The sequence below is a fragment of the Hylobates moloch genome, unplaced genomic scaffold, assembly GCF_009828535.3.
Source record: "Hylobates moloch isolate HMO894 unplaced genomic scaffold, HMol_V3 SCAFFOLD_4, whole genome shotgun sequence".
NCBI lineage: Eukaryota > Metazoa > Chordata > Mammalia > Primates > Hylobatidae > Hylobates > Hylobates moloch.
In genome coordinates this window covers 25,112,205-25,134,952 of record NW_026652279.1, presented here as the reverse complement: position 1 = coordinate 25,134,952, position 22,748 = coordinate 25,112,205, and the positions used below count along the sequence as shown (strand labels likewise).

General features: G+C 39.2%; 1 long non-coding RNA gene across 1 annotated transcript in view; it reads left to right on the top strand.

Moving 5' to 3' along the window:
• The first annotated feature begins 8,935 nt into the window (after positions 1-8,935).
• Positions 8,936-22,748, top strand: part of LOC116466290 (uncharacterized) — a 63,640-nt gene continuing 49,827 nt past the window's right edge. The window contains exon 1 of the long non-coding RNA XR_004247486.1: positions 8,936-9,375. This is a non-coding gene — a long non-coding RNA (uncharacterized LOC116466290). The remainder of the gene's footprint in view (positions 9,376-22,748) is intronic.

Here is a 22,748-nt window from a genome sequence, read left to right as displayed (position 1 = left end):
GAAACCACGGAGAACAAAATGCAGTAGGATAACATACTCAAAGGACTGGGCAAGGGGGCAGGGGGTCGGTGTCAATTGATAATTTTTTTTTTTTTTTTTTGACAAGGAGTCTCACTCTGTCACCCAGACTGGAGTGCAGTGGTGCGATCTTGGCTCACTGCAAGCTCCGCCTGCCAGGTTCATGCCATTCTCCTTCCTCAGCCTCCCGAGTAGCTGGGACTACAGGCATCTGCCACCACGCCTGGTGAATTTTTTTTTTTTTTGTATTTTTGGTAGAGACAGGGTTTCACCGTGTTAGCCAGGATGGTCTCAATCTCCTGACCTCGTGATCTGCCCACCTCAGCCTCCCAAAGTGCTGGGATTACAGGCATCAGCCACCATGCCCAGGCTGATAATTCTATATCTAGCAAAACATTCCTTCAAAAATAAGGAAGCAATTAAGATATTCTCAGAAAAATAAGAGAAAATTTGTTGCTAGCATATTCACTCTACAAGCATACTAAAGGAAGTCTTCAGGATAAAATGAAAAGACACTAGAAAGTAGCTCAAATCCACATAAAGAAGAGCTCTAGTAAAGGTAACCACTTAGGTAAATATAAACGTATAAATATATTTTTGCAAGTAACTTCCCCCTTCTATCTGATTTAAAGGCAATTTCATAAAACATTGATTATAAAACTGTGTTAATGGTTATGCAATGTATGATTTAATTTGTATGAGAATAAGAACACAAGGCAATAAGGAAGGAACTGAGCTATATGGAAGCAAAGTTTTTTTGCAGTATTGAATTTAAGTTGGTTATTAATACAAACTAGATTATTATAAGCTGAGATGTTAATTATAATACCCATGGCAATCACTAAGAAAAACTAACTAAATAAATATCTAAAAGAAATGACAAGGGCATTAAAATGGCATGTTAGAAAATATCTACTTAACACAAAAGAAGGCAATAGTGTAGGAAAAGAGGGAAGAAAAGACAAAAGACATATAGAAAACAAATAGCAAAATGTGAGATGTAAATCTTATCTTATCAGTAATTGCACTATCTATGAATGGATTAGGCATTTCAATAAAAAAACAGAGATTAATAGAATGAATTTTTTAGTAACATAATACAACTGTATTTTATCTGCAAGAGACCCACTTTAGGTTCAAAGACACATACAAGTTAAAAGTTCAAGAATGAAAAGAGATGTGCCATATAAATGGTAACTAAAAGAGAAATGGAGTACCTTTACTAGCATCAAACAAAATAGATCTAAGTTGAAATTAACTTAGAGACAAAGAAGGACTTTTTATAATAATAAACAGGATAATCCATTATGAAGACGTCACAACTATAAACATATGTGCACTTAAAATTAGAGTCTCCAAATACAGGAAGCAAAGCTGACAGAATTAAAGGAAAAAAGAGAAAGTGAACAATAACAGTTGAAGACTCAATACCTTACTTTAGATAATGGCAAAACAAATAAGAAAGAAAATTATCAAGGAAATAGAATACTTGGACAACACTACAGACCAATGAAACCTAACAAATACATATAAAACATTCTGACAACAGAATAATACACATTTTTCTCACATGCACATGAAATCATTTTCAGAATAAAGTATATATTAGGCCATAATACAAATCTTAATACAATGAAACATACTTCGTAATCATACAAAGTATGTTTGCTGACCACAATGAAATAAAATCTGAGATCATTAACAGGAAAATATTTTGATAATTCATTAATGTATGGACATTGAACACTTTCCTGTGTAGCCAGTGGGTGAAATCACAAGATAAATTAGAAAATACTTTGAACTGAATAGAAATGAAAAAGAAACATATCTAACATATGGTATGTGGCAAAAGAAATGCTTAGAAATTTATAGGCATATGAGCCTATCTCATGAAAATGTGATCTCCAATCAGTAACCTGATCTTCCACATTAAAAATTAGAAAAGAACAAACTATACCGAAAACAAGTAGAAAGTTTTTAAAAAGAGAGAATAGAGAAATAGTAAATTAATAAAATCCAATTCTTTCGTAAATCAACAAATTTGATAAACACTTATTTAGACCAAGCTTGTCCAACCCATGGCCCACAGGCCACATGTGGCCTAGGATGGCTTTGATGTGGCCCAACACAAATCAGTAAACTTTCTTAAAACACTATGAGATTTTTGTGTGTGTGTCATTTTTTTTAAGCTCATCAGCTCTTGTTAGTGTTAATGTAATTTATGTGTGGCCCAAGACAATTCTTCTTCCAATGTGGTCCAGGGAAACCAAAAGATTGGATACCCCTGAGACTGAACAAGTAAAAGAGGGAGGAGAGTGAAGTCACAAATACCAGGAATAAAAGAAGAAATAAATAATTAAAATTCTTTATAAAAATAAATATTTCTATGAAAATCACATTTGCTTTTTTGCTAATATCAACCAACTGTTCTAAAATTCACATGGAAATGCAAGGGATCCAGAATAGCCAACACAATCTTTAAAAAGACAAACCAAGTTGGATGGCTCACATCTTGCAATTTTAAAACTTACTATAAAGTTAAGTAACCAAGACTGTGAGGCATTGACATAAGGATAGATATATAGATCAATGCGATAAAATTGAGAGTCCAGAAATCAATTCATAATTTTTTGTTCAATTACTTTTTTTTTACAAGAGTAGAAAGATAATTCAATAGAGGAAAGAATAGTCTTTCGAAAAATAGTGCTAAAACAACTGAATATCCACATGAAAAATAATGAAGTTGGACCCTCTACCTCATACCATTCACATGTATTAACTGAAAATAAATCAAAGAACTAAATGCAAAAGCTAAAATTATCTTCTATAAGAAAATTATATTCTATAAGACAACCTAGATGTGAAGCTGTATAAAGCTGTATTAGGGAATGGCTTTATAGATATGAAACCAAAAGCATAAATAAAAAAAGAAAAAAAGATAAAGTATGCCTTACCCAAATTAAAAACCTTTGTGCTGCAAAGTATGCTATCAAGAGAGTGAAAATACAATCCACAGAATGGGAGAAGATATTTGCAGGTCATCCATCCGATAAGGGACTAATATCAAGAATACATGAAGTGCTCTTGTATTTCAACAATTTGGGAAACTTAATAAGCCAATTTAAAAATAAGCAAAGGACTTGAATAAACATTTCTCCAAAGAATATATATATATATATATTCTTTATTTATATTCTTTATATATATATATATTGCCAATAAGCACATGAAAACATGCTCAACATCTTTAATTATTTGGTAAATGCAAATCAAGACCACAATAAAGTATCTCTTCACACCCTTTGAAATGGCTATATTAAAAAACATAGATAAGAGCAAGTGTTGGTGAGGATGTGGAGAAATTGGGGCCCTCACAGATTGCTGGTGGAAATATAAGTGGTACACCCACTTCGAAGACAGTTTGACAGCTCTTCCAAAAGTTAAACATAGAGTTACCAAACAATTCATCAATTCCATTCTTAGGTATGTATTCAAGAGAATTGAAAACATATGCACACACAAAAATGTATACATAAATGTTCACAGCAGCCTTATTTATAGTAGTAAAACATGGAAACAATCCAAATGTCCATCAATTGAGAAACTGATTTTAAAAATGTGGTGGTATAGCCATACAATAAAATGATTCAGTCACAAAATATATTGAGGTACTCACACAGGCTATAACATGGATGGACCGTGAAAAAACTATTTTAAGTAAAATAAGTAAAACGCAAGAGGCCACATATTATATGACTCCATTCATATAAAATATACAAAATATGCAATTTCATAGATACCATAAATAGATTCGTGTTTGCCAGGGTCTGAGAGTGACTGGTATTTGTTATGGAGTGTTTTCTATGGGTGAAGAAAACATTCTGAATTAGAAAGTGGTAATAATTACCTAATTGTAAGACTAAAGGGGTCACGAGAGAACCTTTGACCAGCCTGCACACTGGGAGGAGTGCACACTGGGGTAGGGCCTCAGGAAGTTCATGTCATTTGCAGGGATGAGGAACCTGGCCCCTTCTCTTCCTGGATGGTACCTGGGATTCAGTCTGTGAGGTGGGGAGCCTATAACAGCAGGACTCTTGCTCTCCTGAAAGTCCCTGTTTTGCTTTTTTTCCTTTTTGCCCAATAAATTACATTTTTCTTACTCTTCAAATTGTCTGTGAGCCTGACATTTCATCGTCATGTGACAAGGACCCTGTTTTTAGCTGAACTAAGGAGAATGTCCAACAATAGCTTTGGTGCCCAATGTGGGGATTGAGAAGGGGTGAACTTCTCACTGTTGCTTTCTGAGCATTTTGGTCTTAAGGCATTCTTTTTTTTTCGGGACAGTAATGACACTTATTTTTTCTTTTACAATACTGGAAGAGGTTCACACCCACCCCAACAGCCACAGGCATGTGCAAGGGATGGTTGGGTGGGGCAGCTCCCTGCTCCCTTCTCCTTCTTCCCTACTGGCTGGGGTGCATGGCTATGTCTGTCGCTGTGTGCACGGGGTACAATGGCCACACAGGGCAGGAATGAGCCACAGCAGCTGCCTGGCCTCAAGGCACCCCACACAGCTGGCTGGCATTCCCTGCCACATAGCCGTGGAGTCTCCCCATCCCCCAGCCAGGGAGGCCCACTCTGTCCCACAGCAATTAAGCTTTTCTCTCTGGTGGAGGAACTAGTTGCATAATAAGAGGTTTTTACCCCAGGCATCCTTTTTTCTTCTCCACCCCATCAGCAGTTAACTTTTAAATGTTTTTGTTCCTTTTGGAAGAAGTTATACTAGGCTAGGAATGATAAGGATTACTGTTTATATCCTCTGTAAATTTTTAATTGTGAAAAAGGATTTATGAGGCTGGTCTTAAGCTGTAGCCAATCTTATGTGCTTTGCATATCTGTATGGTTTGTAGCAGACTTCATTGCAGGCCTCCGTCTTGTTTTACCTCTTGGTGGTGTGGCCTGTGACCCCATGGCAAGGCTTTGTTTAGCAATTCTGCCTTAGGGAATGAGTCCTTTCTCGTTTAATGTCTGCATGTTTTCCTAGCCCTGTCTCTTAAAGGCCTCCACCTAGGGAGTGGGTTTTCCCATCTGTTTGTGTAGGTATATATGTGTTATGTGTATGGTGTCTGTAAAAAGAGCTCTAATTAATTTGGCCTAACGGAAGATAAGCACTTGGATCAAATATATTTTAAAAGGAAGATAAAAGTTGTGGTACCTTTCAGTTCACGTGACTTCAATCTTTGAGATATAAAAACAGCCTTAAAAATTAATGGGAAAGTGCAGATACCATCAAAATGTAAATAGGTGGACTAAATTATGCAGGTCAGATGCATGGCTTGGCAAGTGTTTTAAAGTTATGTTCTGCCTTTTAAGTTTTGAGAACTATTTAACTTGTCTGTCCCACAGTTGATAAGGCCTGGGGACCATATGGAACTAATTACACCCTTAATTATGCTGGAAGGAGTCAAGCCTTGCTGCATTTAGCACTCAATTAAAACAACTTACCAGGTTTTACATTAAAGTTAAAAATTGCTAAAAGTTACCATTATAACATGTAATTGAAACTACTGGAAATAGATTTACATGCGAGGTCTGTGAGAACAGTAAAATGTGTTTTTTAGTAAAAGGTTATAAGAAGGCATGGAAATGTAAATATTTGCCTAGGGTTAAATGATTGTTTTAAATTAGGATAAAGCTGAAGGTTCAAACAAGTGGTGAAAGGTTTCTAAAACTTAAGCTTGGAAAAGAAATTCTGTGTGTGAACACTGTGTGGAATTCAAAAGGTTATTACATAGTTTTTTTGTAAATTGAGCATTGAAATAAAAACACAACAAGGTTTTCTTAAGGCACTAATCTGCTCTTTAGCAAAATTTGTAAAGGGTTATAAAAGGTTTGTAAGAATGTTACCTTATGGTCAGATTGGTTAAGATTACATAGAGTTGTCTATAAGGTTTCATTTAACAACTGGGTTTGACAATGGTAGACTAATGTAAGGGTGAAATTTTGGATTTCTCTCCATTATACAAGATTTTCATGTAATAGTAAAGGATAGTGAAAGATTTTCATTTGCCTTAAGAATAGACTGCCCAGGCAAAGGAAGAGATGATAGGAGATGAATTGTTTGGAAAGCTAAGTCTTCTCTCTTAATAAGTAAAGATTTTTGCTTCTTTAAAATTCTGAGTCATCATTTGGCAAAATAAATAATTTATGGTGCTGTGGAATTCTATTTCATAACATCAAGTGTTTTAATCCTCTAACATATGTAACAGGCTTCCCCAAGTCAAACTTCAGTTTCAAAATTTTCTTTCTTGACACCTGGATTTTCAGAGGCTCCAGAAGAGCCCTGGACTGTCTAGAAAAGAGAGGTAAACAGGATTAGGTGATATGTTTAGGTACATGGGATTGCCAAAATGGTGTTCAATCCTCATTAGATTATATTTTGGTGAATAATACTAATATATGTTTCAAAATTTTATAGCATTTAAAAAATTCTAATGTCTAATAATGTGCTATCAGTCATAGTTTAAGTTGTTATGTTAAGTTATTGAAAACCACGGAGATAACCAAACTTCTTTGTCAATGGTGTTTCTAACTGTAACTACCCTGGACATTTTGGTATTCACAGACATTTTATTCCTTGTTTTAATCCTTTTTAAAGGATGGTTTATGATAAGCTACAGAACTTTGACAGGTGTTCTCAAATACAAGTTTCTGATAACTTTGGAGATTGTAACATCAGAATAAAGGAAAAATGTACAGGACTTAAGAAGAGCTGATATGTTCATGAATATCAAGCAAAACAAGAACTAAATGTATTGAACTCAGAAAACTGAAATAATCTTTTTAACTTTTGCTTGGAATATTGCTGATCCTTGTTTTGTTTTCAGAGTCATGGAAACATATTTTGAACTATTTACAGCCTTTAATAACTAAGTAAGGTTTACTCCTATGAACAAAATTTAGAGCATGTTTATTTCTGTCTGCCTGGTTCCTCTAGAATTTGGAAATTATCTGTGAGTATTCTTAACTTATGGCCATGTGGTTCTTTGCATCAGTGCAATAAGAATCCATTTTTGTTTTGCAACAGGACACAATTGGAGAAACTGGTTATTTTACCAAGGCTTTGACTGGAAATGTATTCTTCCCTTTAATGAGTCAAGCTCAAGTTGCAGAGCCAATAAAAGGCCCTTGGGGAAAAACAAATTGGCCTCATACTCTTGCCTATGCAGTCCTTTACAGGGTTCCTGACCTGTGGTAAATACAGAATGTCACTTTCTAACAGACCTAGGAGCTCCAAGTTCATCTTGGGATGTTAAGAGGAGAGGCTCATCCAACTCACAGGTATTTGAGGATAAAAACCCATGGCTGGGCTCAGCTTTAACAGGTTTTATTGGGCTGGGCATGGTGGCTCACGCCTGTAATCCCAGCACTTTGGGAGTCCAAGCTTGGCAGATCACAACGTCAGGAGATCAAGACCATCTTGGCTAACACAGTGAAACCCTGTCTCTACTAAAAAATACAAAAAATTAGCCAGGCATGGTGGTGGGCACCTGTAGTCCCAGCTACTCAGGAGGCTGAGGCAGGAGAATGGCATGAACCTGGGAGGTGGAGCTTGCAGTGAGCCAAGATTGCACCACTGTACTCCAGTCTGGGTGACAGAGTGAGACTCCGTCTCAAAAAAAAAAAAAAAAAAGAGGTTTTATTTGTGATTCCTTATGGAACAAAGTTCCATCAAAGCCAATCCAAAAGGCTTATGTAGGAATAGTTATTCTGGCTGCATTTTCTGCAAATAATCAGGCCAAGTATAAGAATAAAATCTATTTTGCAAACAACTCAGTCTTATCATGATTTTTTTTTTAAAAAATGAGGACTGGAGAGATTGAAATTATGTTTCAAAACTTGCCATAAGTTTGTCATTAAATTCTAAACTCATTAGTTGTTTTTATGTTTTTGACTACATTTTTATACTAACCCTGTTTGTTTCTGTGAACCAATCAGCAATCTCTCAGTACAGCTCAGAAAGAAAAAGAAGGATGGGTAATGTGAAAATCTGGATCAATATTCTAGTTCTGAGCAATTATCCTGCAAATCCTGCCAGGCTATGGGAATAAATACAATGCCCATCACTTGGAGGATTCCTTTTGGAAAAGTAAGACCAAGGGAGCTAACAAAAGCCAAACACAATGCACCTAAATCCTAGCAAGCATAACTATAGCTACCAGTTATCTTTATGTGTCACAAGACATCCTTTTCTCTCCCTTGTTGGAGGATGACTCAGTTCCACAGTTTCACCTCAGCATTTGGCTATGATAATGAGTTCATACAACCCCACCCCTTGAGACATATTTTTGTCCCAAACTCAATTCTATGCTTCCAGTCAAAGCCCTAGGAAAGAAAGCTGGATCTGAAGGATCCAGAGGCAGATGATGATGAATGTTAAAAGGCACAGGATGGGTGAGTATGGCTATTCCTGCCAATTAAGCCAAGCTTCCCATTTCATGGATAAAAGCCATGCTAGTATCCATGGGCATAAATGAGGTCTAGGTAATTCAAGGCTACTGACAGCAGGGTACACAGGGTGTACATGGGTAAGAGTGAATAATTCCCACCTCCCTACCTGCCCTGTTAACATGGGTGAAAGCCATTTTAACACCCATGGTGGCACTTGCCAAGGTTGCCAGGACTTGGGGATGTAAGGACAGAAGAGGGAAACAGATGCTCTTCCTTCTCTCCCTTAGGTACCCTGGGTATCTGCTAGAAGAAGAAGGGAATCAGAGATGCCTGCTCTCCTCTTTCTAGATGGGTAGCCATTCATCTTCAGTCTGTACCCCTTTCAAATGCATCCTGAAGCCCTGGGACTCCTTTGAAAAAAATGCCTTCTTTTTTCCCTCTCTCCTTCTCTGTCTTCTCTTCACAGATAGGTAATTATGTCTTCATACTATGGGACACTTCCCTCAGATGCATCCTCTAAACTGGAAAGAGTTAGTTTCCCAAAGCTTAAACTGGTTGGCTTAGGATTGGGCTCAGAAACCCAGAAGAAGAGAACCCAGAAACTCAACATGCTGTCAAAAGGGTAAAGTTTTTTACCAGTCAGATTTTTGGCCTCCCTCTCTCTGTGAAAACCAGTAAAAGGTCTCAGGATTTTTAAACTTTCCTCACCCCTCCCCTTGTTTCATTCTGATACATTTTCTAATAACCCAGTTTGTCTTTTCTTGCCTTCAAGCCATCAAACTCCAAACGGTCATGCAACTGGAGCCTCTGGTGATGGTCCCTTTTGCCAGGGACCCTGAGATAGGCCTCTGAGGGAGCTCTGACTGCCATTTCCCCAAAACAGCCCTTCCCCGTCAGCAGGAAACAGTTAAGGATCAGTCTTCATCCTCATCCTTGTCCTTATTCTAATGGAAGTTAGATGCACTTCTTTACAGGAGGGAATGAGACAGCCAGGTGGGAAGGGGTCCCCAGAGAAACTTCAACCAACATGCACAGTGGGAGGAATGCACACTGTGGTGGAGCCATGGAAGTCCACACCATTTGCAGAGGGGAGGAGCCTGGCTCCTCCTCTTCCTGGTTGGTACCTGAGATTCAATCTGTGAAGCAGGAAGCCTATACTAGTAAGACTCTTGCTCTGCTGAGAGTCCCTGTTTCCCCTTCTTTTTCCTTTTTGCCCAACAAATTCCATTTTTTTCACCCTTCGAAGTATCTGTGAGCCTGATATTTCATGGTTGTGTGGCAAGGACCCCATTTTTAGCTGAACTAAGGAGAAAGTCCTACAACAATTGAATGAATATACTAAAAGTCATTGAATTGTACACTTTAGATGCATTTTATAGTATGTAAATTATATCTCACTAAATATAGATACATATTTGACGATATATGTGTGTTTTCTCTATATAACTATATATAATATAGATGATAAATCATACGTGTGTGTGTGTATGTATATATATATATATACATACACACATATACAAACACACACACACACACACACACACATATGTATATCTATATAATAAAGTAAAACAAGTTTGGGATGACCTTAGAGTCCTATTTCATTGGAGACTATAGTGTTAAAATAAATGTGTTATGTTGTGCCTGCCTTGTTTGCTGTGAAATCCTAATCTTTGTGGGCCCAACTGAACCAAGAAAACTGACAGTTGCCTTGCGTGCCCTGAAGCCACAGGATCAGAAAAATATATGACTAGTGGGGGCTTCAATTTCTCTGTGGTAAAATGAAGATTGTTCCATTTGCAACCACTAGGTTGGAATGAAGATCACTGTTACGTTAAATAATAATACCAGTAGTATAACAATTATTCTTATTCTGTCATAGATCAGGCAATGCCATTTAATCCCTGATTTAGGTCATTTAATTCATATGGTGGTAAGCATAATTGTTTAATTGCACAGTGCAGCACACAGCAATTCAATATGCCAAGACACCAGGTTACAGCAGAGAAAGATTTAATTGTAGGGTCACCTAACAAGGAGATAAGAGAAAACTTTAAATCTATCTCTCTAAGGAATTTGGACTCAGGGTTTTTAAGGTTTAGAATGGGCCAAAACATGGAGGTTATTGATTCGTCAAAGAGTACAGAGTCATGGAACCTGGAGATGAAAAAGCCATATTCTCATGCTGATCCTGTTCCTCTGTGGAAGGTCTTCAAATTGGTTGCTGGAATAAGAGATCTGCAAAACATCCTAAGGGATCCTTAAGCAAAAGCCTTTCTAGTGTGAGAGATCCTGTGAATAGAAACAATGGGGATGCGAATCAACTCTTAAATAGTTTTTGACCCCAATGTCAAAAATCCTATCTATAGGAACGATGGGTATGCAAATGTTCAGAATCTAGTGTTAAGTGACCTTTAGCAACAAGGGATGAGGCCAAAGTGCAGCCTGATTAATGCTTAACTATAACTATATTTCTGTCCAAAACCCAGTATGCAATTCTTGTCAACCCTCTGGATGTGGTTTCATGATAATCCTATAAAATATGTATTATCCTCGTTTTACACATTCAGAAACTCGGGCACAATGAGGTAGAAAGACTTGCCCAAGAGAAGATCATGGGGATGTCTGGGGAGGACAGTCTCTCAGGAAGCCCCATGATACCTACCTCTTGGTATTCACACCCCATGTAATCTCCTCTCCAGAAGTGTATACAGGCCTGTAACTTGCTTCTAAGCAACAGAATGCTGAGAAGGTGATGAAATGTAAATTCCATGATGATTTTATGTAAGATTATAATGCTTGTGATCTGAGAGACCAAAATAAACACCCCTTTATCAACTAGGATAGACCCTAAGGTTACAGAATCAAAAGATACCTACAGATAGAGGGTTTAGGGCTTGGTTGGCATGAATGGCAACTTCCTAAATTCCTAGAGCTACAAGAGAATCACACTCTTGCTAAACTCCCTAACAATGGAGCTATCAGACCCTTCTAACTCTGGTTTACAACCCAGATCACTAAAACTCTGATTAGAAGGAGGACTGGCCTTACAAACACTCTCTCCTGATAAGCAACTGTAGACCTCAAGCCAGTTTCAGCAGAGACTGCACAAACTGTCTTTGTATCCTAGACTTTATATTTACCTTTTGATGTAAAGAGCCAAATTCTGTCTCATCTTAATGCTAAAACCCTGCCCCAGTGTGAACATGGGATGTACATTACATGTATGTTTACCATCGTGCACGTGTTCAATCCCCCTCATAAATACGTACACCTTTCCTCAAACCTGCTAAATACGTATGACTCTATTATGTAATACAGACCCTGTAAGGCCGAATAACGTCAGTCTCTGGTGAACTCCAGAGACTGTCTCTTCCAGGTTTGTAAACTGCTATCACAGATGAAGCTCTCCCTTCTGAGAGACAGGATTAGCTGGATTTCATAGGCCAACTAAGAATCCCTAAGCGTAGCTGAGAAGGTAACCACATCCACCTTTAAACACGGGGCTTGCAACTTAGTTCACACCCAACCAATCAGGTAGTAAAGAGAGCTCACTAAAATGCTAATTAGGCAAAAACAGGAGGTAAAAAAAATAGCCAATCATCTATCGCCTGAGAGCACAGCGGGAGGGACAATGATTGGGATATAAACCCAGGCATTGGAGCCAGCAATGGCTACGCTCTTTTGTCCCCTCCCTTTGTATGGGAGCTCTGTTTTCACTCTATTAAATCTTGCAACTGCACTCTCTTCTGGTCTGTGTTTGTTATGGCTCAAGTTGAGCTTTCGCTCACCATCCACCACTGCTGTTTGCGGCCGTTGCAGACCCGCGGCTGACTTCCATCCCTCTGGATCCGGCAGGGTGTCCGCTGTGCTCCTGATCCAGTGAGGCGCCCATTGCCACTCCCAATTGGGCTAAAGGCTTGCCATTGTTCCTGCACAGCTAAGTGCCAGGGTTCATCCTAATCGAGATGAACACTAGTCACTGGGTTCCACGGTTCTCTTCTGTGACCCACGGCTTCTAATAGAGCTATAACACTCACTGCATGGCCCAAGATTCCATGCCTTGGAATCCATGAGGCCAAGAACCCCAGGTCAGAGAACAGGAGGCTTGCCACCATCTTAGAAGCAGCCCGCCACTATCTTGGGAGCTCTGGGAGCGAGGACCACTGGTAACACTTCTACTATTCAGCTATCCTGGTGATCTTTCGGATAACATACTCTTCTTGGGAGCTGATTCTTTTTCCTGATGGCTATGATGTGGAAAGTGGCAATGTTGGGTAGGTTCACATGGCAAAAAACTTAGGAAAGGAACTTAGGGAGGCAGTCTGTAGCCAACAGTTAGCCAAAAAAAAAAAGAAAGTAAAAAAAGTCCCCTCAGTCCTACTGTAAATGCCCAATGGGTTCACCTTGCCCACTGCCTACACAGAGCCGATTTATCAAGACAGGGAAATTGCAATAGAGAAAGAATAATTTGTGCAGAGATGGCTGTGCAGGAGACAGGAGTTTTATTATTACTCAAATCAGTCTCCCTGAAAACTCAGGGATCAGAGTTTTCAAGGATAATTTGGTGGGTAGGGGGCCAGTGAATTGGGAGTGCTGATTGGTTGGCTCTGGAATGAAATCATAGGGAGTTGAAGCTGTTCTTTTATGTTGAGTCAATTCCTGGGTGGGGGCCACAGAACTGGTTGGCAGGTCCAGGTGAGGCCATCCAGTTGTTAGAAATGCAAAAATTTGAAGAGGCATCTCAAAAGGCCCACTTTAGGTTCACAACACTGATGTTACCTTTAAGATAATTGGCAAAGTTGCAAATTTTATGACTTCTGGAAAAACGGCTGGTAATATTTAGAATTCCAGCTCCTCTCATTCTAACTTGGTGGCCGGTGGGCTTTCATTAATTTTACAATTAACAGTTTAGCTTTTGGGAAGGGTTATTATTTAAACTATAAACTAAATTCCTTCCCAAGCCTAGTTCAGCCTACATCCAGGAATGGACAAGGACATTTTAGAGGCTAGAAGCAAGATGAAGTTGGTTAGGTCTGATATCTTTCACTGTCGTAATTTCTTAGTTATCATGTTTGCAAAGGCGGTTTCACTATAACCACAAGGAACTGAATTCAGCAAACCTCCACATGAGGCTGGAAGTGGATCCTTTCCCAGTTCAGTCTTGAGATGAGGCTACAGCCCTGGCTAATACCTGGCTTGCAGTCTGAGACCTTAAAGCAGAGGACTCAGCAAATCCATGCCCAGACTCCTGATCCAGAGAGACTGAGAAAATAAATCTGTGTTATTTTAAGCCATTAAGCACATGTAGAAACCAAAAATAAAATTCTAAGGACCCCCAGCCATCTGAATGGACTTCCTCCTCAGCCAGGCCTCTTAAAATTTAACCTGAGAGTCTGTTTCAGGCCATGCTGGAAAGTGGGGGTCGAACATACCTCATTATACCTCTTCAGCATTAACATCAACATAGACTTTAAGTCTGATAAGAAATATTTTGCAACCTATTCTCCCTGAAGCCTGCTAGCTAAAAGCTTTGTTTGCATGATTATACTTTGGTCTCCACAGCCTCTTATCTTAATCTACACATTTTTTTCTGTTTGATACCAGATCTTTAGAGAAATTCAACCGTCAACCAGAAAACGCTTAAATTTACTTTTAGCCTGGAAGACCCCACCTTGCCCACCACCCCACTTTCAGTTGTCCCGCCTTTCTGGACGAAACCAATGTATTTCTCAAATTGATTGATTGATGTCTCATGTCTCCCTAAGATATATAAAACCAAGCTGCACACCAACACCTTGGGCACATGTTCTCCGGACCTCCCGAGGGCTAAGTCATGGACCATGGTCACTGATATTTGGCTCAGAATAAATCTTTTCAAATATTTTACAGTTTCACTCTTCGTTGACACATGGTAGTTAGTTATTCAACAACACTAGACTAATATATGCACCTCATGAGAACAGGGGCTTGCAGAGTCTACAGCTGCATTGCACATAAAATAACCACTGGCCACATGTGGCTACTGTAATTGCAAAATTGTATTTTAATTTACTTAAATTTTACTAACATGTAACTAAAAATTTACCTTCTTCATTGTGCTAGCTACATTTTAAGTGCTCAATAGTCATGAGTGGCTAGCATCCTCAGAATGGAATACAGTCAATTCTCATTATTCATGATAGTTATATTCTATAAAGTCACCATGAGCACTGCATTAATGAATACTGAACATTCCCTCCTAGCAGAAGTACTGAGTGAGGTTCCTGTGAGCCTATGGTCATAAAGTTTTCATCAAGCATTCATTATATAACCTTGTGTTATGTATTTCTGTTTAAAACACCTTATTTAATATATAGATATATATATATATATATATATATATATATATATATATTATTGATTCATTGACATTGAACTCATGGCCAACAGCCCTATAACTCATGCCTGGATGAATCTGATCTAATCCACTTATTTTCTCCATAAGGCACAACACAGCTTTCTTGTGCTTAGGAACATTAGACAGCACTTTAGCACTATACTTGGGCACCATTTAAATAGTGAAATCACCAAAAAAGAGTGCAAAAATATGAACAACATGGCACTAAAGAGACCCAAAATCAGATAGAGTAAAGAGCTGAAAACAAGAAGACAGAATGAAGCCTTGTTCAATCTCAGCTTGGAATGTACATATCTGGTAACTCACATTTTTCACTCAAATTCATCCATGAATGATCACAAAAGCCCTGTGACTATTGACATTGGAGAAATAAATTTGACAAATAAATTTTAGCGACTGGGCAAATTTGCAAATTTGGAATCCATAAATAATGAGGATGGATGATATTTCCATCTTTGCACAAATTTCTATTGGATATATTGGTCTAGGGAATCCAGTAGATTTTTCTTACTTTTACTATCTAACCTTGTAAAGACAGCCAGCCAACCCAAGGCCTTGGGGAAAAATAGAGTAAAAATGACATGCATAGGGAAAGGAGCTGCTCCTGAACCCAAACCCGATCTACTGGCACATCATAATGGGATGACAACATTTCTTATTTCATAAACTGATTTATCTTCAGAAGCCAATATTATTTCTAAGACCTTAGAAAACTGTTGGGCTTTGCCAGGAGTTTTGGCAAGATAAGCATTCTTTCTTCCCTGATGTATTTACCTTCAGGTTTTTACTCACCTCTCATAATTGCATTGTAATTTCCTAAGAAGCTTTGCTTAAAGTCTTTTTTTTAAGTTTCATGAAGATAATAAGCAATATTATTCAAGTTCAGCATTTGTGTAATGTTTTAACTCTAGATAAGTTGTCCTCAAACTTGTAGGCACATCACCATGTTCAGATGAGTAAAATGCAGGTGCCTAGGTGTCTTCCTCAAGTACTATGATTCAGTGGGTTTTTGGGAAGTCTTAAAATATACATTCTAACAAGCTTGCCAAGTGGCTGTGATATAGGAGGTCCTGGTACCAAATTCTGAAAAAACATCATTGCTGACGACGCAGAGGAATCCTCACGGGCAGGACCCACACAAATAATGGCTTACAAGTAGCTTAAGAAAATAGTTTGTAAAATATACACAAAAGGTAGAAAATAGTTTCAAAACCTAGACACAAAGGACTGTGATTTTACTGAGCTTCCAAATCAACAAGAACCTAGATTGTATTTTCAAGTGTTGAAATTTTGGAATTATGTTAATGGTCCCTAGATGACAGCACAAAATACTTACCAATTGAAACTTCTTTGGGAATCCATCATATTTCCTCCCAAGGGATGCCTCATATGCCTGTGTGAGTCCTTGAGAATGGCATTGAGGGTCTGAGCAAGTTTATAGCTCAACCGTACATTCTGGGCTCTCAGAAAGTGTCTGTCTCTTCCTTAACCCTGCTATAGAATGTATCTCTTTGTTCTGTAGTTGGTCTAAATATGCATTCATTAAAAATGTGTTGAATTGGATCAAATCTTCCTTTCCCTGTTCACCTTCCTGTGGTCAGGTCATTAAGCAGTAAATTAATCAGAACAACCCAAATTGGTGAGGAGAAAACATAAATAAATTATCCAGATAACCTGAGAGAAGTGTGTGGGTTGCCTGCATTCTCAAAATTACTTCCCCAATCACCATTTTATTCAGCATGTGTTAGATAAGTTTTAATCTAACAAACTTTCAATAGCATTGTTATAAGAAACAATCCTCTCTTTGATTCTGAGTTCATGGAGACTACACAGTGGTAAGGTCATTCTCTTTGAGAGTTCTAATGCAAGAAAATCTTTTATTGGTGTTAGACACATGTACTAATTGAACTATTTCTTCTGACCTTGATTACAAACCCCATGATGCCCCGAATAGATTTGCCTTCGAAACTACCTTGACAAGGTTTACAAATCAATTTCCCTCACAGAGATTGGCTGGGCTTTTGTTTGGAAAGAGGTTTTCTTTCTTTTCTTTTTTTTTTTTTGCTCATTTTGTTCCTTCCTGGCATCAATCTGAACAGCATCCTGAGAACAATGCTACACCTAATTTGCTTCTGCAAATGAGAGCAATTAAAATAACTCGACAAAAATGATGAAGGCTCTCGGATGATTTAAAGGCCAAGAATGAGGTACAATGACTCTGTTTATTCCTTTATCATCTGGCTTGCCAGCAGCCCAGGAGTTCAGGTGTTAAGTGCTTCCAGCCTAGTTTTGGCTTGCATGGTCCAGCTCCTTACTGAGACACACAGCTGTTGGTCTGAACTTTAGTACTGAAGGAACATGGGCCAGGCACTGCCAGGTCATCTTTATCCAAAAACATATGCAGCCAAACTGCAGGGATCTGCTTCTGAACTGGTATTCCCAGTTTAGGAGTGTGTGTGTGTGTGTGTGTGTGTGTGTGTGTGTGTGTTTTCTCAACTGCCTCTTGGTACAGAGACAGCATGTGTACTAGAAAGAGCTACTTGAATAGATGGGGCACATAGTTTGATATATCTGGATTCTAACCTAATATTGATCACTTATCTTTGGGTTCTTAGGGCTCTATTAACCTGTAACAACCCATTTCCTTAGATATGACACTGAACTTCATGAGCGTTTGACCTGTGCCATTCTCTTCTCTACCTCACCTTGTCCCACTCCATGAGTTACTCTCCTTGCTGTGGCTTTAGTTTAGCACCTCCAATAAGTCAAGTTCTTTTCTACATCAAGACATTTGCCCATGCTATTCCTCTTACTTACAACCCACCTCCCACCCCCACCTTACCTAACACCCTACCTGACTAACTCAAGTCTCAGCTTAAATGCCACTTACTTACACAGGTCTTTTTTGACACCCCACCCAAGCCAAAATTAAGTTTACTCTCATTGCATATTCATCAATAGGTTCCTTGTATTATATGGTGGTGGCACTCATTAGAGTTTGTAAACAAATATACATATATAGTAGTCACCCACATTCTTTATCATATCTTCCTATCTCCTTGTCTTCATTTTCTTCATGGTGCTTATTAATTTCTTACATTTTATATTGCAGTTAATTATAGGGTACTCTTTCCCAGAATATATGTTTTATGAACATAGGGATCTTGACTGTTTTATTCACAACTGCAGTTCCCGTGCTGGGTACAAAGGCCCTGGCATAAAGGCAGAGTTCAAAACACATGTGTAGGTTGGATGGATGATTGGGTTAATCCTGGGTAATTATCCACTTAGTAAAGTAGTTCTGAAGATCAGAGATGATCTATAAAAACACCTAATGCAGTGAGAGGCACTTGTAGTACTCAAATAAAAGGTGCTTATCATTACTGATATTAATAAAGAGGCATATAACAAAGAAGATAGGAAGCATTTCTTCTAAATAACCGCATATTCCTGGAGTGTGAACACATCTAGTATAACATGCTATACCATCTACATGAATAGTTCAGCAAAATTTATGCCTCAACCCTTCATCTGTGCCACCTCCCTCCTCAAGGTTCATACCTGCTCTAGCACCTTGAACAAAGCAAATTTCGTCAGGTAGCCATATTGTTTCATTCCCCTGGGCTTTGGATTCCTCTGCCTGAAATAACCCACATGAGGTAAGCTGAGGCAATATATAAAATGATTTTGGCCTTTTTTTCACCCCATAATTAAGGACATACCAATTATATTAGGTTGGTGCAAAAGTAATTGTGGTTTTTGCCAAATGGCAAAAACCACAATTACTTTTGCACTAAACTAATAGGAGAGTTTCAGAGCATCTCCACTTCTAGTCAAGGACAACTGAAACACAGCCACGTCAAACTCTTGATAAATTGTTGGCAGCTTTTACTGATAACAACACGTTACTTTTATATTTTTCTCCTTAATTTTTAGAGCCATCCTCAATTAAGCTTGTGAAAGGTCTCTGTATTAAAGTGTTAGAATTGTCTGCAATCTTTAATCTCTCTAAAATGCCAAATCATAACTTATTTTTTCTCTCTTTTTTAATGTTTCTAAATTGAAAAGATATAGAAAGGATAAACCAGGGAAATATTGTGAAATACAGTGTCCATAATGGGGGCTTTCATGTTTGAGCTGGGGTAAATAAGAGAAAAGTCATTAAATGGGAATTTAGTTTTGATAATGGAAATATTACTTTCTCCACTGGCCATATTTTTTCTTACTACGTTAGCTGCACCTTAGCAACTAAGCATCACAAGCTCTCTCTTGCAGAAGGAAACTGAGATCCAGAATAATTAAGTGGTTAGTTATTAAAAGCACTTCCATCCCTGGTTCCTACCAAGGGCTTATCTTTAAATGAAAGTGTTGGTCGGGCATGGTGGCTCACTCCTGTAATCCAGGCACTTTGGGAGGCCGAGGTGGGTGGATCACCTGAGGTCAGGAGTTTGAGACCAGCCTGGCCAACAGGGTGAAACCCCATCTCTACTAAAAATACAAAAATTAGTTGGGCATGGTGGCAGGTGCCTGTAATCCCAGCTACTCGGGAGGCTGAGACAGGAGAATCACTTGAATCCAGGAGGCAGAGGTTGCAGTGAGCCGAAATTGCACCATTGCACTCTAGCCTGGAGGACAAGAGCAAGACTCCGTCTTAAAAAAAAAAAAAAAAAAAAAAAAAAAAAAAGAAAAAGAAATTAAAGAAATTGTCTTCATGGTGCAGTTTTTAAGTGTAGTTAGACACAATGCTAGTGGGATGTCATGCTGTGGCTTGCTAAAGCAGGATAGCAATTCAAATGCCCAAAAGAATTAGGCTGGTGATGAGTCTGAGTGATGCTGACCATGTTAAGGAAAAAGTTCATTTTCCACTTAACTCTATTACAATAAAAAAAAATGTCCATTCAGTGACAAATGGCAATGGACAATTGACACAAGACTTGGGGAAATAGGGAGTGATAGAGACTCTGGCCAATGGGAACAGCAAGCCTAATTTGCAGGAGGCAACTATTAAGCTCCAGCCAATTGTCTCAAGAAGATGAGCCTTATGTTTTCAAATCTACATGTGCTTTGAAATCAGCCAGAAATCTAGATTTTTGCATGAGATTTCCCAATTTCAATTATTGCTTTCAGTTAATTATGGTTAATTACAATGTGCTTATTTGTAAATATCTTGAGTACTTCGAATGCTTCAGAGTCATGAAATCTTGCTCATTTTCTCTGTCATTTAGCATAATCAGATGTTGAATCCAGAATCTCCAACGTGCATGGTAACAGTGAGTTCTCTTAGAAGAGGCTAACTGCACAACATGAGAGCCAAGTGAAGTGCGTTGTTCACTTGAGTGAAGGCTGTGTAGATAGCTGCTCAGAAGTGATTCCAGCCTAACTTATTCCATGCACCCCTCACAAATCCTTTCCCACCCCCTTGGGATCTTGGACTATCACTGAGATTCCCATCTCAGAAGGTAATGTCATTCCTGAAATGTGGTGCTCACCTGCTCCCAAACCATAACTTGGGTGTGCATTTAACCTCAACCCCCAGTTCTTTAGCAATCTTCATCACCAGGGTTCTGGTGGTGATGCCAATGCGTCTGACTTAGCACTATTTCCATTCTTGGTTTTGTGCATTTTGTGGGCCCTATCAGTCCAGGAACACACATTTATTGGTTCCAGATAATATTCTTACATTCTTTGATAATTTTGTTTCCTCCTGATTTTTCTTCTCTTTCTAGGCCTCCTGTTAGTTGAACACTTCTTGGATCCTCCCAATATTATATATTTTTTATTCCAATTTTTCATCTGTATGCCTATTTATTTTATTTTCTGGGAGATTTCACAATCTTTACCTTTACCCTTCTATTTTTTTTGAGACAGAGTCTCGCTTTGTTGCTCAGGCTGGAGTACAGTGACGCGATCTCGGCTTACTACAACCTCTGCCTCCCGGGTTCAAGCAATTCTCCAGTCTCAGCCTCCCAAGTAGCTGGGACTACAGGGGCCCACCACCATGCCCAGCTAATTTTTGTATTTTTCGTAGAGACGGGGTTTCACCATATTGGTCAGTCTCGTCTCGAACTCCTGACCTCAGGTGATCCACCCGCCTGGGCCTCCCAAAGTGCTGGGATTACAGGCGTGAGCCACTGCACCGGGCCTAATTGCTTTTTTAAAATCCTGATGATTATATTTTTAAAGAATTTCTTATTTTTTGTTCCCTCTTAAAGACAGGATGATATTCTTTCATAAATCCAATACCATTTCTTCTCTCTAACATGCTAGTTATCTTTTAGGCTTCCCTACCATCCCTGTTCTCATATTTTTGTCTTTCTGTCTTGTAAGTTCTTTTTTTTTTTTTTTTTTTAGAGGAAGTCTCGCTCTGTCACCCAGGCTGGAGTGCAGTGGCGCTATCGCGGCTCACTGCCAGCTCCGCCTCCCAGGTTCACGCCTTTCTCCTGCCTCAGCCTCCCGAGTAGCTGGGACTACAGGCACCTGCCACCACGCCTGGCTAATTTTTTGTATTTTTTTAGTAGGGACGGGGTTTCACCGTGTTAGCCAGGATGGTCTCGATTTCCTGACCTCGTGATCCGTCCACCTCGGCCTCCCAAAGTGCTGGGATTACAGGCTTGAGCCACTGCGCCCGGCCAGTTCTTTTTCTGTTTTATTGTCTCTTACTGTTTCCCAAATTGCAGGCTTCCTTTGAACGTCTAGTGGTGTTTTGTTGTCTGCCCATTTTCAGAGTGGGGCAGAAATCTGCGTGAGAGTTCCATATGTTCACGGGGAGCAGGGAGAGAGAACTTGTTGAATGGTGGGCTTCTCTGTAGGATGATTGGGTGGGCAGGGGACTAGCTGCTTCACTAGGGGATCTTCCAAAGTCAGGGTCCCCACACAAGAGCTCCCAACCTTCTTGCCTTGGATGGTGGTGATGGGAGTGAGGGTGTGAATCTGACCCTCTGCTCTCAAAGCTGAACTACAACATGTGGCTGAGTGGTCGGGTGCAGTGTCTCATGCCTGTAATCCCATCACTTTGGGAGGCCAAGGCGGGCGGATCACCTAAAGTCAGGAGTTCAAGACCAGACTGGCCAACATGGCGAAACCCCATCTCTACTAAAAATACAAAAATTAACGATGTGCAGTGGTGGACGCCTGTAATATTAGCTACTCGGGGGGCTGAGGAAGGAGAATTGCTTGAGCCCTGGAGGCAGAGGTTGCAGTGAGCCCAGATCACGCCCCTGCACTCCAGCCTGGGTGACAGAGCGAGACTCCATCTCAAAAAAAACAACAACAACAACAACAAATAAAATGTGGCTGAGTCTGTCATCATTCAATAGGTCTTTATTTAAACTGTTTGTGCTCAGTCCGGTGCCTCTTGCTAGGTTTCCACGGAGCTTGTTTAGAACATGTCTGATTCAATTCCTCCACATCAAAACAAAAACAAAATAGAGGCTGCCCATTGAAATCTGAATGTCAGGTGGCCAAAGAATATTTTTAGCATAAACATGTCCCAAGCAATTATTTATAATATGAAATTCAAATTTAATTGAACCTCCTGTATTTTATCTGGATCCAGGGGATAAGGGGAAGAGAAGGGTAGTTAGCTAGCTGCATCAGTGTGGAAAGTGGCAGGGATCTGGGGGAGTCTGTGGTTCCTTCTACCAACTTTCAACCAATCCCTTTTTGGCCCAACTCTTCACCCCAACCCTCATAGCACATGGTGCAGACAAATCTTCTGCCCCTTCTGGAATTCTACAAGGGAGCTTGGCGTCCTCTCATTGGCATGGCCCTCTGTGAACTTTCAGCATTCAGATTTCCTGTGCTGTTACCATATTTTATTTCATCTAAGATGCAGTCAATTATAGAATACATTATTCATTATCTAATAAATAATTTA